Here is a 14,176-nt window from a genome sequence, read left to right as displayed (position 1 = left end):
ACGTCTTTAATCTGTGAAAGCTGGGTATGGGGTGGGAGGGGGAGAGGGACAATCCTGACCCATGAATCCTCGAATTACTCAGACATCACGATTGGCCCTGGCTATTGGTGGGATCTGCAGAGGCTGGCCAGAAACTCTCTCAGAGTTCAAGTGGTCGTTAATTTGTCAGCATTCCCACAGGGGATTTCATCAGGGCTAAGACTAATGCAGAGTTAAGATCATCTTCAGAAAAGCTACAAAACAAGGAGCATGGTGACATTTCAATCCTGCCTCCTACTCAGGACCTTCTGCTAAACATCAGATCCCAGAGCTGCCTGCCGAGACCTCAAATATTATCAGTAAGTCTTTCCACTGCTTGTCCCCATGACACATTTATCTCCAGTGGTAAATCAGCACGGTACCTGCTGGCTAGAGGTGCTGCCCTTGGCTCCCCAGCCTAGGACCTCCTTCCCCAGGAGCACCACCATGCCTCGGGTGCTGTCACCAGGGCATGCTCCCTTCTCTCCGGTGCACCAGCAGATGAAATGCTTTGCCTCTGCAAAAAGACAGGCGCTCAAGACACAAGTCTCAAAAGAAGAGGCAGGGGGTACAGCCTGGGCTGTTAATACAGCATCCACATGAATGAAGAAGAAAAATCTGTGTTGATGCTGACATTTTTCTTGGCTTGTTTCACTGGCTTCCTGCTTCAGCATCCCTCAGCTTGCTGGCCAGGACCAGCTGGCACCCAGGAGCAGGACCTGACTCGGCAGCCCCCAGCCCCTCCTGGCATCCCCAGCCCCTCCTGCCATCCCCAGCCCCGCTGGCTTGGGGCCGCAGTCAGAGCCGTGTGAGCTGAGCCGTGCAAGGCCCCATTAGCATCTCCTGAAACGGCACAGATGGACAAGGTGACTTCAGCAATAAAGATAGTTTGAAACCATGAAAAAGCAGCGAGAGCAAAATGAAGCCCCTGCAGTGCCGCTGCCGTTAGGAAAGCACCAGCACACAAACAGAGGAGTACGTGGAAATGTTTGCTGTGGTCAGGAAATGAGGTACATTCACAATGCAGCAGGAGCCGGGTGCAAAATAATTCAGGCTGCAACTTTGAAGTATGTCTTTTAACCAGTGCTGGATGCTTGATCCCACCACTTACATTAAAAGTCGGTAACAAAAGGGGCCATTTCCCTGTCCTCATTGTAAAAGTGCTGTGGGATCAGGACTGACTATTACAGGCAACTCTGCTTAAAGACATGGTTAACTGCTGCACTGAAGTAATAATCCTGCCGCTAAATCCAGAATTTAAATGCCTCAAGGGCTTAAGGGCTGTCAGGAGTTAGAATTCATTTCCAGAGGTTTTATTTAGTTGCAGCAGCAATTTTACCTGAGGGTGACAATAAATTTGAGAAATACAGAACTAATAATTTAACAGAACTAGCTGCGGTATTTTCTTAAAGTCGCACAAACACGCACACACAAGCTTGATGAAATGAGTTCTGCACATTGCACGCTTGCAGGTTTCATTTGAATGAAAATGATTAATGGGAACACAGAGCAAAAACACAGCACAGCAACAAAACAAATCAGCTCTGCCTCCTAAAGGTCAGAGCAAACCTGCCTCTGGATTTGGAAATCATCTCCTAGGACAACATCAGGCATTTGCTTCGGCATCTGCCTCTCGCCTCTCCCAGCTTCCCAACACCCCAGGCGAGTGGCTGGAGCTGTAACAAAACGTGCTTATAGCCAGAGTTGTGGGATGATTGGAAATGGTGATTTACACCACCAGCTCTTTCATTTCAGAGTGCAACTTTTGCCTGTTTGCATATTAACCGTTATTAGCAATAAAAAATCAGAGGTCTTTTACTCATACCTCATTTCAGATCGGAAGATGCTTTCCTTCAGGAAGAGCTGGGGATCCAGCATTGTATGCAGGTAGGATTTCCATCACCTGTTAGAAAAGAAAAACAACAACACAACAGCTCATGGGATGCTCTTGCCCCCATTGCCTTGGTTCCAGGCGTGAGCAGAGCAAACAGCCCTCCTGTCCCCGTCCTGTGCCAGATGACAACCCTGGGGACACCTCTCTGCAGAAGTCCCCGGACCGCTGTTTCAGAGAGAAAAATGAGTGAATGGGGAGCCTGGGCCAAGGAAGTGAATCAGACATCCCAGTTGTGAGGTTGTCTTAATGGAAAACCAACAGGATTTAAAGCCACAGATATATCCCCTCACCTTCTCCACTGTTGTAATTGAGAAATATGTTCTTTTTTTTTTCTTTTTTTTTTTTTCATTAATAATTGGGATGGAACAGATGGTGAAGACTGTGTTCAATGAAATATGTCCATTCAATTAACCCATGCCACTGGGGATTCGTCAACGCAAGAAGAATCATCTCTTGCTGCTGTAACAGGTTCCTCCTGCCCAAGCCTGCACACCTGGGCCAGGGCTGGGATGCTCCGGGCAGGACCAGGAGACATAGGTTGGACCTGCTGAGCCTTGCTCAGCTGCCATTCCTGCTGCTCCAGAAACTTGGTTTCTTTCTATTATTTCTCTTTTCTTTCCCCTTCTTGAGCTGATTGCCTGGTTTAGGACAGTGTGCTGGACTCTGTGCTGTCTCCCCTGCCGCTGGCAGCACACGTGAAAGGTCAGACCTGGGCCATGTGATAATTGCAAAAGGAAAGGCTGTGGCTTTCAGTCAACAGGGTGCCACAGTGAAGGGAATCAGGCCCCACTGCTACCAAATTTTTTGGGGGAGAGCCCCATCTGAGCCTCAGTTTCCCCATGTGTAGTGGTGCATAACTCCTAGTGCTCTGCGAACATCCAGCATATGGTTCAAGAACCACCCATCAATCAGTACAGCTTCCTAAGGTAAAGCATGACATTTTATTTCAGATCTTTGTCTGAAACAAAGTTTGGCACCTTTAAAGGGGGTGGACAACATTTGGAAACAAAGCCATATTCATGCTGTTTAAAAAAGAGAAAAAAAAATTTTTTTTTTTGGTCCAACTACACAAGTAATAACTTATTTACCATGACAGAGGCAAAAAGATACAAAGGTTGAGAATTAGATCAGGTGAATTTGGGGTGAGTATTTTTATGCATGTAAATCATTTATTCCTAACCTTGTTCCGGCTATTGAAAGAGCAGAGACTCCTCAGAGTTACGACAGGAATGGCTTCAGCTAAAGAAATTCATTAAATGCCAGCTGGACTTATTTTAACAGTTTAAAATCAAACCATTTCAGATTTTTCATTCCCAAATGGTAAATCGGTACATTTGCCAAAATGAATTAGTTTGGTGTTTGTTTGTTGTTGTTTTTGTTTTGTTTTTTAAAGTAAGAAAAGTAAAAAATTAAAAAGACTTTGGGTTGGAAGGGAGATTAATTTTTCTGTGTTCTATTTTGGGGAATAAAAAGGAAGAGAGAAATGAACCAGAAGGGAAGGAGAAGAGAGGGATTCGTTTCAGCGAGAAAACCACAAATCTGTCTGGGATTCATTGAAGTTTTCATTTCTTTTTTTTTTTTTTTTTTTTTCCAGATCAAGAAGGAGAGAAAGCGCTCAGCTGCTTCCCACGCTCAGGCACGGTGTGTTATTGATCTCCACAGCACAGCGAGGAAAACAAAATGCTTCAACATGAAATATCTATTCTCCTCAACAATGCATTTTTTTTTCTCATTTGGGAAAAAGAAAAAAAAAAGAAGAAAACAACAACAAAAAACTAGACATTTATCAGTCTCTTTGGGGGCGAGGAAATCCCTTTGACAGTGATTCATTCAGAAATCAGATTTACACAGCCGGAGAAACTACGGCCTGTGACACCTCCCAGCCGCCCGACAGCCCGGGCTGAACGTGGCACACACGACGACACGTGGCACGAAGCTCCCCCGGGGAATGTGCCAGTCAATCTGTGCACACATGAGGGAGCACCCGACGTGCCCTCTGCCACTCAACAACCCCGGCAAACCCCAGTGCCTGCGGTGCGCCAGTCCCCTGCTGCAGCTGTGGCTGGCAGTCCTGCCATGGTGGGAGGGCAGCTCCCCCAGCCTCAAACAGCAGCAGACACCTCCTAGATTCCCAAAACATCTCTTAGGTTCCCCCAAACACCTCCCAGGTTCCCCAAAACGCAGCTTTCAGATGTTCTCGGTCACCTTGGGTTATGACCCAACTTGATTGTGTTCCTTCTCTCTCCATTGTAAAGGAGAGCAATGAGTCCTTTGGCATCCTTTGAGCTATTTCGTGGGCACATCTGCCTCCCAGCGCTTATTACCACCTCTGGAACCAGTCTCTCCCTGAAGGCATCACAGACACATTTTCTGGTGTTTGTGACTGCCTCCGTAACGTCTTGGTTGGAGCAAAACGGTGTCCAAGTCCAAGCAGCATGAGTGAAACTCCTGCTAGGCTTTCATAATGAATATTAATTCACCAGCCAGTAGAAATTCCTAACTCCTCTCAATTCTCCAAATCTACTTAACAACATTAATCAGGCAAGACCAGTCGAGTCTTCCCATTTTGGCTGGATTTACTTTCTTCTCTTTAGTTACAATACAGTTCTTGCAGAAATGTCAGTATCTCACCATATGTGAAATTCAGTATTTTATCAACAAAATATACTAACACATGACTCAAACAGGATATTGACTGCAAAAAAATGGCCAGGTTCACTCATCTCTGTTGATGGTAGAATTTTCAGGGAAGCATCCTACATCCTGCCATGAATTGTTCAGGCCTGAGAGCAGCCCTGGATCTGAACTCTCTTTGGGTTTTAAGATCCTCTGATCTAGCTCCAGATCTACTGGCCTGGAGGGCACAGCTCATCCTCCAGGATGTTTCAGCTGCTGAATTGAATCATTTGATGATTTCATAGTGTGCTCAACTGGGATGTCACAGGTTGGCTGTGCTAACATAACTGCTGGCTGACTATTGCAGCTGGCTAACAATAGGACTTGAGATAAAAGGATGAAGTTGCAGCTCTAAAGTGAAGGCATGCTAGATTAAAAACAACAACAACAAAAAAAAACAACTTGCAGCCTTTCCAAAACAGATGCCAAGATGAAAGCAGCTCTTCACCCACTTGCCCACATCAAATCACGAAGGCTGATGGGCAGGTGGAGATGCCTCTTTGCCCAGGGTGCTTGGTCTTGGCCAGAGTGAAGGAACTGGTTCTGCATTTGTATCCCCCTCATAACAGCTCTGAGAAAGGGATGCTTTCTGACAGCTTGACCACCTCTCACAATCACAAGCTGGCTGCCTTGTCATTGGCAGAGTCCTCGAGCAGATCCAGCTGCCCAGACAGAGCTGGCTCATGCTTCGAAATGTGGCAGGCGGCCAGAGCAGCACAGAGACGTGCTGGCTTTTCCCTGCACAATCCCTTAACAAGGAATCCTGATGTTCCTGGGCACAGTTTTCATTCCCCTGGTCCCGCACACTGTCCGGCAGTGGCTCTGATTGTCTCTGAGACTCCCCTTAGCAGAGGAACAAACAACCTTTTTATTTCCTTCCCCTCTTGGGATGAACCAAGGAGAAACATCGTTAAACAGAAGTTTGCCTGGACTGGAGTGGCAACGAGGTGAATTCTGTTCTTGCTAGTCTAACATCTGGCCCCCTCAGGATTTGTGCCTTTGCTTCAGCCAAACAAATCAGTCACGTGTGCCAGCTCCAAGAGGCAGTGAGCCTTATCAAAGGTGCTTACCCATTTGGCTTTAGGGACAGACAGAAGACATACTCTTATTTCTTTTCTAGTCGTATCTGCTTTGACCCAGACAGTGAGCCCAGGTCATCTCCAGATGGTACTTTCTGCCCAGATGTATTTCACATCCCTTTCTCTTAGGATGCCTGAGTTTAACAAGAGCCGCCATATGTGATCACTCCCTAATCCCCTTCAGATGCAACAAATGGTTTAGCACAACAGTTTAACCCAGAAATCTTTGCTAACCACCCTCACCTTGAATAGAATGGACAGGGCAACTGCAGTTTAATGGCATGAGTTGCAAGAGGTTTGACAAGCCACTGGGCAGTGGCTATTTCAGCTGGTTGAGCAAGACTCTGGCCTGTAGCCTCCACAAAATTCCCACCATCTCCCCATCTCTGTGAATTCTGATTCAGCATGGACTTTGGGAAAAAAATAAGCAGTAAAAAGCAACTAATTTCACAGGCAAAATGGTGCTTTCAGCTTGCCACAGAGAGTCTGCAGTATCAAAACACAATTAAGTAGTTGCACATCGACAGACTTTCCTAATTGCTGCAAGGAGCAATTCAATTACGCTTTCGACATTGAAATGAGTCATTATCAGTCTATAGGGGAAAATTCTGTTTTGGGGTCGTGTTTTTTATAGCATGTGCTATCTTCTTCCCAAAAGTTAGCTATTTTACTGCTGACAGTTCATTTTGGATGGATTCTTCCCTTGAGAAACTAAACTGAGTAGTTGGTAGTTCTAGGAAAAAGGTTCTGCTGTAGATCAGAAAAGCCCAAAGCCATACTCTCCATTTTGGGGTTATGAGAACAGAAATTTAAGGTCCCTTCTGCCTTGTGAAATCTACCTGCTTCATAATCAGATGACAGGTAATTATAATTCTACTCTCACTTCATTGTAATTCTAGTCTACGTAGGACCCTAACCACAACCAGGCTAGTACCCCTGTTCAACCCAGTGACAGCTTGTTTTCAAGAAAGAAGTAAATCCTGTTATGAAAGCAACTGGGATGAAAGGTGGCAAAGATATTTTCAAGATATTCTAAATTACTTGCTGGAAAAGTTAAAATATAGATTGTGTCCTAGGAATTGAAGCAACAGTTTGGGTCTAGTTGGGTGACTGAGAATGGTTGAGAGCTACAGCAGCACTTGAACCTTTCTCACAGTGAGAGTTTCTTTCTTATTGTTCCTACATTGATTTGAAAGCAAGATGATTGCAGAGCCGTGAGATTCAGCAGCACTGAATAAGTCCTGTTTTGAGAGCTCTGGGTTAAACAGCCCTGATTTAGATGTTCATGCCTGCACAGTAGTTCAGCAGAGATAGCAGGTTGCAGTAGCCGCTCGGTAATTGACCTATGGTGATTTAAAACCTTAATTTGCTTCCATGCTTCCCAATTTAAAGTAGTGTGTGCACTTGGGCATAACTGTCTTAAGAGGTCTGAGCAATATTTTAGCCCAGATTCCTTAGAAAACAAGGTTTAACTGAGCATACACACTATTGCTGCTAATAACTCCTAAATGCATTGGCCATTTTCAGCCAAATTTGATGCATGGCTCAGAGTCCTGATGTTTATAACATTCTCATGGGTTTTGTAGAGAGCCAGAGCCGAACTCCACTCGTACTTATTTTGAAAGCAGGTGTTGGTTGAGCACTGTGGGGAGCCATGGCTTGGGACTGTCTCTCCTGTGGTGAGCACATCACAGGGAGACAGTGAGAAGACGATAGCTGGGTCTTAGATGAGAAAGGGAAGACAAATCTAGGCTATATCGGGCCCTTGTTTGTAGAAAGTCTTGTTTTGAAATAGCCAGGTTATAGCCATGGCTTCTGTGACATTGTTTTTACATACAGCCATTGATGCAGGAACAAAATGCCATTCCCTACCAGAGAGCCAAGGAAGCAGAGGGTGAAGCAGATCTGCCTTGTGCTAGGGCAAGAGGCACCGCACACTGCAGAGCACTGAGTGCCACCTCCAGACGGGTAACAAGGCTCCCTGGGTGATTTGTAGGCTCTGAACAGCAAATTTGTCACTGAGCTCCACTGAATTTTGCTTGGCCTGCACCTTCACTGAGCTGATTTATTGAACGTGCCAATAAGCGAAGCGGGCAGGGGACCCGCTCCAAAGTCCAAAACCTGGACTTCCTATCTGTTTGCACTCCCATCTGCCTTCAGCTCTCAAAGGTTCTTCTTAAAACAAGTTCAGGTTTTGGCTGGCTTTCAATGGCAAAGCGCTGCTGGAAATGAGCACCACTGCTTTATCTGCACGGGCTAAACCGCAGATGCTCATTTTCACAGACTGCACACTTAACAGCTGAGTTAAATTCCCAGGAGTTAAGAGGCAGCTTGGTCAAGCAAGTAGGGAAGAGCTAGAGCCTCCTGTTGTCTGATAAAAAACCCTGAGCTAATCACGTGCACCTTTTGGCCAATGGTTCCTCGCTTAGAAAATAAGGTCAGTCACAGAGTGCTCTGATCACAGAACAGAGAGCATTTCGGAAGAGGGGTGCTGCTTTTTCATTATTGCTATTCCTAAATCAAAATTCAAGCATTAACACAAAACCCACTAAATTAAAAAAGAAAACTCCCATGGACATACACAAAATATAATGTATCCCTCCTCAGACTGGCTGATATGGTCCAAGTCCCAGCGACATGCAGAGGAATTATGAGAAATGTCAAGAACTCTCCAGAACTGTTACATTTTTGAAACCAGGCTGTGTTATCTGCCACTGTGAGATATCGTGAAGCTTGCATCTATCCCACTGCGGCCACGCTTCATGGTGGCAGGATCCCACCAAGACCAGCAGGACTCAACTCCTGGGCACGAGGCCCAGGGCTAGGGAGGGAAGTGGTAACAGTTAAAAAGATGTCTGGAGTTTACAGAAATAGATTTTCTCCCTGGAATAAAACATGACTTTGAATAAATGTTTTATTCCATTGCACATAATGAATGGCAGTGAATGTGATTTGGGGACCTGTCAGAGCGGGGAGCACAGACATAGTACATGCACTGCAGACAGGATTAATGAGGTTGTTTAACTGAAACACAGGGAATTGAGATCACTGTTAATTTTAATCCCCTTTTCTCTTTCTTCTTCTTTTTTTTTCTTTTTTTTTTTTTCTTTTCATGATTGCCTTCCTGCGTGGCTGATAAAACAAGGCCGTCAAAATATTTATCAGAATCTCTCGCAGGAACCAATCCATATGCAGCAGCATAGAAGGCAAAGTGGCATCCACTGCTCAGCGTTTCCAGCAGATTTAGCAGCAAGCTCAGCTTGCAGCCCGGCAAACCCCACTATTTGCTTCCAGAAGTAGTGGAAAAAGTCGCCAGGAAATAAATAAAGGGCAGAGCTCTGATCCAGCAGCTGCTTGAATTGGTCTGATCTGTGGCAGCATCACTTTTCTGAGAAGCTTTTCATTGTTCTCCATGTATGAATTAATATTGGGTGTCAGGGGTATGGAAAGGTGTCACTCTTGTGCGGATCAGAGCAGCTCCCACCCTTGTGCTCACGAGACAACACACTGCACAGCTTGTAAAGCATGGCGGGTAGGGGCAGTGTCTGGTTCATTATCTCCTTTCTGGCTGCTGGAGCCATTTTTAGAAGGGGGTTTGCTCCAGATATATTAACTGCTTTAATCTGCAGAGAGTATTCTTGTTGGTAGATTGGTTTCCTCCTTCAGGAGGAACACATTCCGCTTTGCCAGCTAAATGTTCCCTCTATGAGGCTTGGATAGAGTCTGGTGTGAAGGCAGTCGTGTGTGGTTCCACCTGGTTTATTTGAGCTACAAAGAAGCAAAGGAGCACTGTGGTGCTATTAAAAGAGCAGAATAGCAACAGGGCATCATCTCCAGCTAATTGGTTCGTCAACTTGGAGAGCAACAACTGCTTGCTAAATAAGGCGCTTCTGTTCTGCCTTGCAGTTGTGCTCTGCTGTCTGCCAAGAAAAGCTCTGCCACTGGAGGCTTCTCCAGGCCTCCAGAAACATTGCCTTTGGTTTCAGTCCAGAAAGACAAAAAGCAAAACCAAAAGCTGCAAACCAGAAGAAGAGGGAAAAACCCTATGGACGTTTACCACCCTCTCACCTACATGGAAACCACAGAACTACTAACCAAGAAGAAAAAGAATGAATGAAACTTATTTACTGCATCTGCTTCAGAAAATATTAATACTCAGCTAAAGAACAGCCACTTGAAGGTTTCCTCAAATAAGTTTACGTTTTCAGTTGCTTTTGGAAAAACAATCAAATTTGCATATTTTTACCAAAATATTGAAAGTGCTTCTTTCTTTCATTTTACAAACCAGGAAACTGAAGTAATCAAGCCAGTCCTATGATAGGATTTGAGAAGAAACAAAGAGCTATTTAGAACTAGTTATTGCTCTTCATAATGGACTGAACTGGCAAATACTTTTTTATTTTTAACTCTTCCTGAGCTATCCAGGAATCGAACACGATGTAAGCACCTATTAGTTAAAGCACATGTTCTTATATGTTAATTTCCTTTGTCTCAGGCTCAATTAATTTGCAATTTTAAGCATTAACAGTAAAACAATTTTGCACTCAAAAGCCAGATTTTTTTCACCAGTAAGGCTCTTCCTGAACACACTTCCTTTTAGTTTTGGCATGTCCATTTGTGTGTGCCTTTAAACTTTGTATCTACACAAAGTTTATAGCTATATCTGTCTGTACCCCATCTTTCTCCCCAAACTGGTGACCAGACGGTGAGCCCAGGCCAAACGCCCCTGGGTGCCAATTTTGGCATTGATGATATCGGTCTGTTGTCAGTAGTAAAGGTTCATTATGTTATACAAATGGCTCCAAATCTGTGATCTTAAACTTCTGGAGGAATCCACTCAACAAAGTTAGAGAGAAAGATCTTGCAGGATGCAAGAGTGAAGGAGTAGACATTTCTCACTCCTGCAAAAAAGAAAGGAAAATACATTGCAGAAAGAGACCAGGGCTACCTCTGAGCCAGCCAGCCTGCTTCCCAATAAGCCCAGGGGTGACTCAAGAGGGATGTACCCAATTTCCAGACACAGCCTGGACAGCATGCCTAGCTCCTACATGCCAAGCCAAGCCTAGCCGCCAGATGAGCTGTGTGCATGGGACGAGCCAGTCACGACGAGGAATTTCTCTAGTTCCAGTTATGATTGACAAGAAAAGGAAAAAGAAGATAGGAGCTGAAAAGCTGTGTGCAGTAACCTTTCCCTTTGTCAGAAATGTCAAACCAATTCCTAACAGCTCACTTTAAAATGCATTTTACGTCCTCTTTTTGACATCTTTCCCACCTCCCCAACATTGCCAGAAGATACAAATTCACCCTGACAACCAGGAGGGGAACGGAAAACAAGGAAGAAAAAAAAAAAAAAGAAAAACAAATTCTACTTTTTATAACCATCATAGAGGACAACAAGATTTGGTATAATACGCTTATTGACAAATCAAACATGAAACACCTTCTCCATGAAAAAAAATAAATAGCACTAATCAGGCAGAAACAAGGTTACTTATCCTAGCAGGACACAATTTTTATTGTCCTATTTCCCTGATAAACACTTATGACACTTCATAACATAACAATATCAGGCTCATTTTCTTAGATTTTTATTGCCTGTCTCCCCTCACAAACCTCCTCCGTTCCTTTTCTCAATCGTGTTGTATTACAGAGCCCCATGTTTTTGCATCAGGAAAGCTGCGCAGCTGAACCAAGACACATCTCACACGAAGACAAAATAGAAAAACATTAACAACCAAAGCCACACACCACACAATAAAGATGAAAGGAAGAGGTTTTAAAAACTCTCACATCTGCATTCTGAGACTTTATAAATGTACTTCCTTAAAAAATGGATGTTTAGTCTCATTAGCCATCCAGGCTTCCACCACACTCAGCAAAGACAGAACAGGCAAGTCAGGAGAATGATTCACTTCCAATACCTTCTTTATGCAGCTATTTTGGGATGGAGTAAATCATTCTTTGAAAATTAGCCAATTAATATAATAGCCTAGATATCCAACTCCTATAGAGCTACAGGGTAGGATGTGTCCACCCCTAGTGTCATGGCACATGGAAAGACAGGTCCAAAGACCAACGGCTAGTAATAGTTATTGGTGACATTTATTTGGCTTTAAACCTCTGGGAAGGAACAGACCCAGGGAGAGAAAACACTTGTTCAAGTTCACTGAGAAGGTCAGTAGAACTGCTCAGGTCTCTCAAGTGCACTCCAATGTCCTGAATAATACATGTTCATTTATCATGCAGGGGACAAGTTTTAGGAAATGACAGCCCAAATACCACTTTAAAAGAAAATAAAATTTAAAAAGCATGACCTTACATTGGCACATGTTGTGAGCAGAAGCATGACAGTTCCCCCAAGATCCCAAGAGCATCTGGAGTAGGAAAAAACAATCCTGTAAGTTTTCAATAGCTGCTTGCTTTAACAAAACCCTAGGCACAGGACCATATCAATGACTGCACTGCCTAAGCAACCTTAGAAATAAATGCACTGCAGTCTAACTGGAACTGGGGCAAAAACTGGAGGGAACAGAAGCACCTCACACAGCACCACATTAATGCTGGCTCTGGGCTAAGTGATAGGAGACGTTTTGCCATTTGCAACTGCACTGAGGACAGCAGCCAGTGTTAAATGCCCCTTATACTGTCAGTGTAGAAAAGCCCGCAGAGACCTGAAGAATGTTTTTTATCTATATGTCACCACGTCCCTTTGTACTTTCTTTCAGCTGTAGCCACTTGCTTAGAAAAAGAACTAACTGCCAGCTGAATCAGTGCTTCCCATCCTCCAGACACTTCATAACCCCAAACCTCAGCTCTTCTCACTTATTTCTTGTGTTTACCCAACAGATCATGGCAAAAAGGGACAAGAGAAAGGAGTTTATAATAGGAAAATAATCAATACTGACATGCCATCACTGTCTGCAAGGCAATCATTAGCAGCTCAGGAGAGACCTCGGGGGCCTCTGTTTGCTCGATGTGTGATTGCCTCCTGCTGAGAACTAAAGCTGCTATGAAAGGCTTCAGCAGGTGCCTTTTCCTCCTCCACCCCTGCTCCAGCCCAGGGAATTCAGTGCAAGTCAGGCAGCTAAATTACACCTCTGGGTTATTATCTGCCGTATTAATTACTGTGTTCTCCCTAATTATCCTCCTCTCTTAACACACTGTGTTGGTTTGCAGGAAGAATGCAAGGTTGGCAAACAGTGGCATTTAAAAAAGATCAGGCCAGAGGCTCAACTGCTATAAAGCAGCACAGCAGGTTTATGGAAAGGTCAGTTTATGCTGGTGCTGGAGTTTGCCCATTTGTTTTATGAGGGTGCGAGCTGAGTTTCAGCTAGGCTGACATGCCCTGGCCAGCTGGCTAGACTGGAGACAAACTGTTTGGATCAGTTGTTCTCTCATCTACATCATGACCTTGTGCAAAGTACTATTCCCTAGCACAGCTCTAATGTGACTTTCTGACCTACAATTAAAAAAAAAAAAAAGGCAAAAAAAAATCACAATGCAGTATCAACATCCAGAGTCAAAACATTTCTTTCTCCTCCTGTTCCATCCTGCATGAACTGTAGGCAGACTTGGGTGACCCAGGGACACTCTCGTATTTTGGCTGTTTTGTTCTTCAAACAACCAGTCTGCGGTGGACTCGCACTCGGTTCACTGACATATGGAAAATCACATTTCCAATGTAAAACATTTCAGTCATACACTTCCCTACCTTTGGTGTACAAGTGCCTCACTGTCCCCCAGCTGGCACACTGCTTGGCTGCAGCTCCTGACCGAGGTACACAGCCCAGCTCACCAGACTCAATCCACCGCAGGTGTGGTTGACAAGGACGTCTGCTCGGGAGCCTGACAGCTTGCAGTTGGAGCTATTATTTGGAGCCTTGGCAGATTTGCTACGTTGGGATGTACCACATAGGAAGGTACGTATACCCATATCGTATAGCTCTGATCCTGAAAGAGTATGAATAGTTAGATAAAGCATATTAAAAAGAAAAAAAAAATCTACAATCTGGAGTGCACCTTCCTGGACTTTGCTCTTTCAGCATGATCCATTACGTGCATGTGTGTTCATAACCTCAGACTAACGCCTCTAGCTGTGGGCTATTTTTTTCCATGCCCCTCAGAATGTGCGTGTCTCTTTTTCTTACTTGATAACTCTGCAAATAATGCCTAACTGGCCCTCTGTCCTGCAGAAGACATGCCATAAAAACTGACAGTGCTGAAGGCAGAGATGGACACTGCAAATGTCACACAGCTTTCTAGCCAGAGCTGGCTAAAGCTCTATTAGTCCTCGTGTCAGCCATGGGATATGAAGTACTCCCTGCAAATATCACCAGAGTACTGTGCTCATCTGCCTCCACAGCTCACAGCTTTCAACAGAGACTTCTGAAGCACCCAGAAAATACAGACCCAAGCAGACGAGATATATCTTCCAGTGTACAGAGAGAAGCAACAGACATCCCATCTTAACACACTGTTCTCCAGCACAGGGAGTGAAATCCAGTCTGCT

At 44.5% G+C, this 14,176-nt stretch overlaps 1 long non-coding RNA gene across 1 annotated transcript in view; it reads right to left on the bottom strand.

The window, feature by feature from the left end:
* Window positions 1–14,176, bottom strand: part of LOC121077996 — a 48,901-nt gene that overhangs the window by 14,961 nt on the left and 19,764 nt on the right. The window contains exons 4-5 of the long non-coding RNA XR_005824408.1: window positions 13,379–13,617; window positions 1,844–1,921 (exon numbers count right to left, since the gene is read on the bottom strand). This is a non-coding gene — a long non-coding RNA (uncharacterized LOC121077996). The remainder of the gene's footprint in view (window positions 1–1,843; window positions 1,922–13,378; window positions 13,618–14,176) is intronic.

This window comes from Cygnus olor, chromosome 14, assembly GCF_009769625.2.
Source record: "Cygnus olor isolate bCygOlo1 chromosome 14, bCygOlo1.pri.v2, whole genome shotgun sequence".
Lineage (NCBI taxonomy): Eukaryota > Metazoa > Chordata > Aves > Anseriformes > Anatidae > Cygnus > Cygnus olor.
This window is presented reverse-complemented; position numbering and strand designations above follow the sequence as displayed.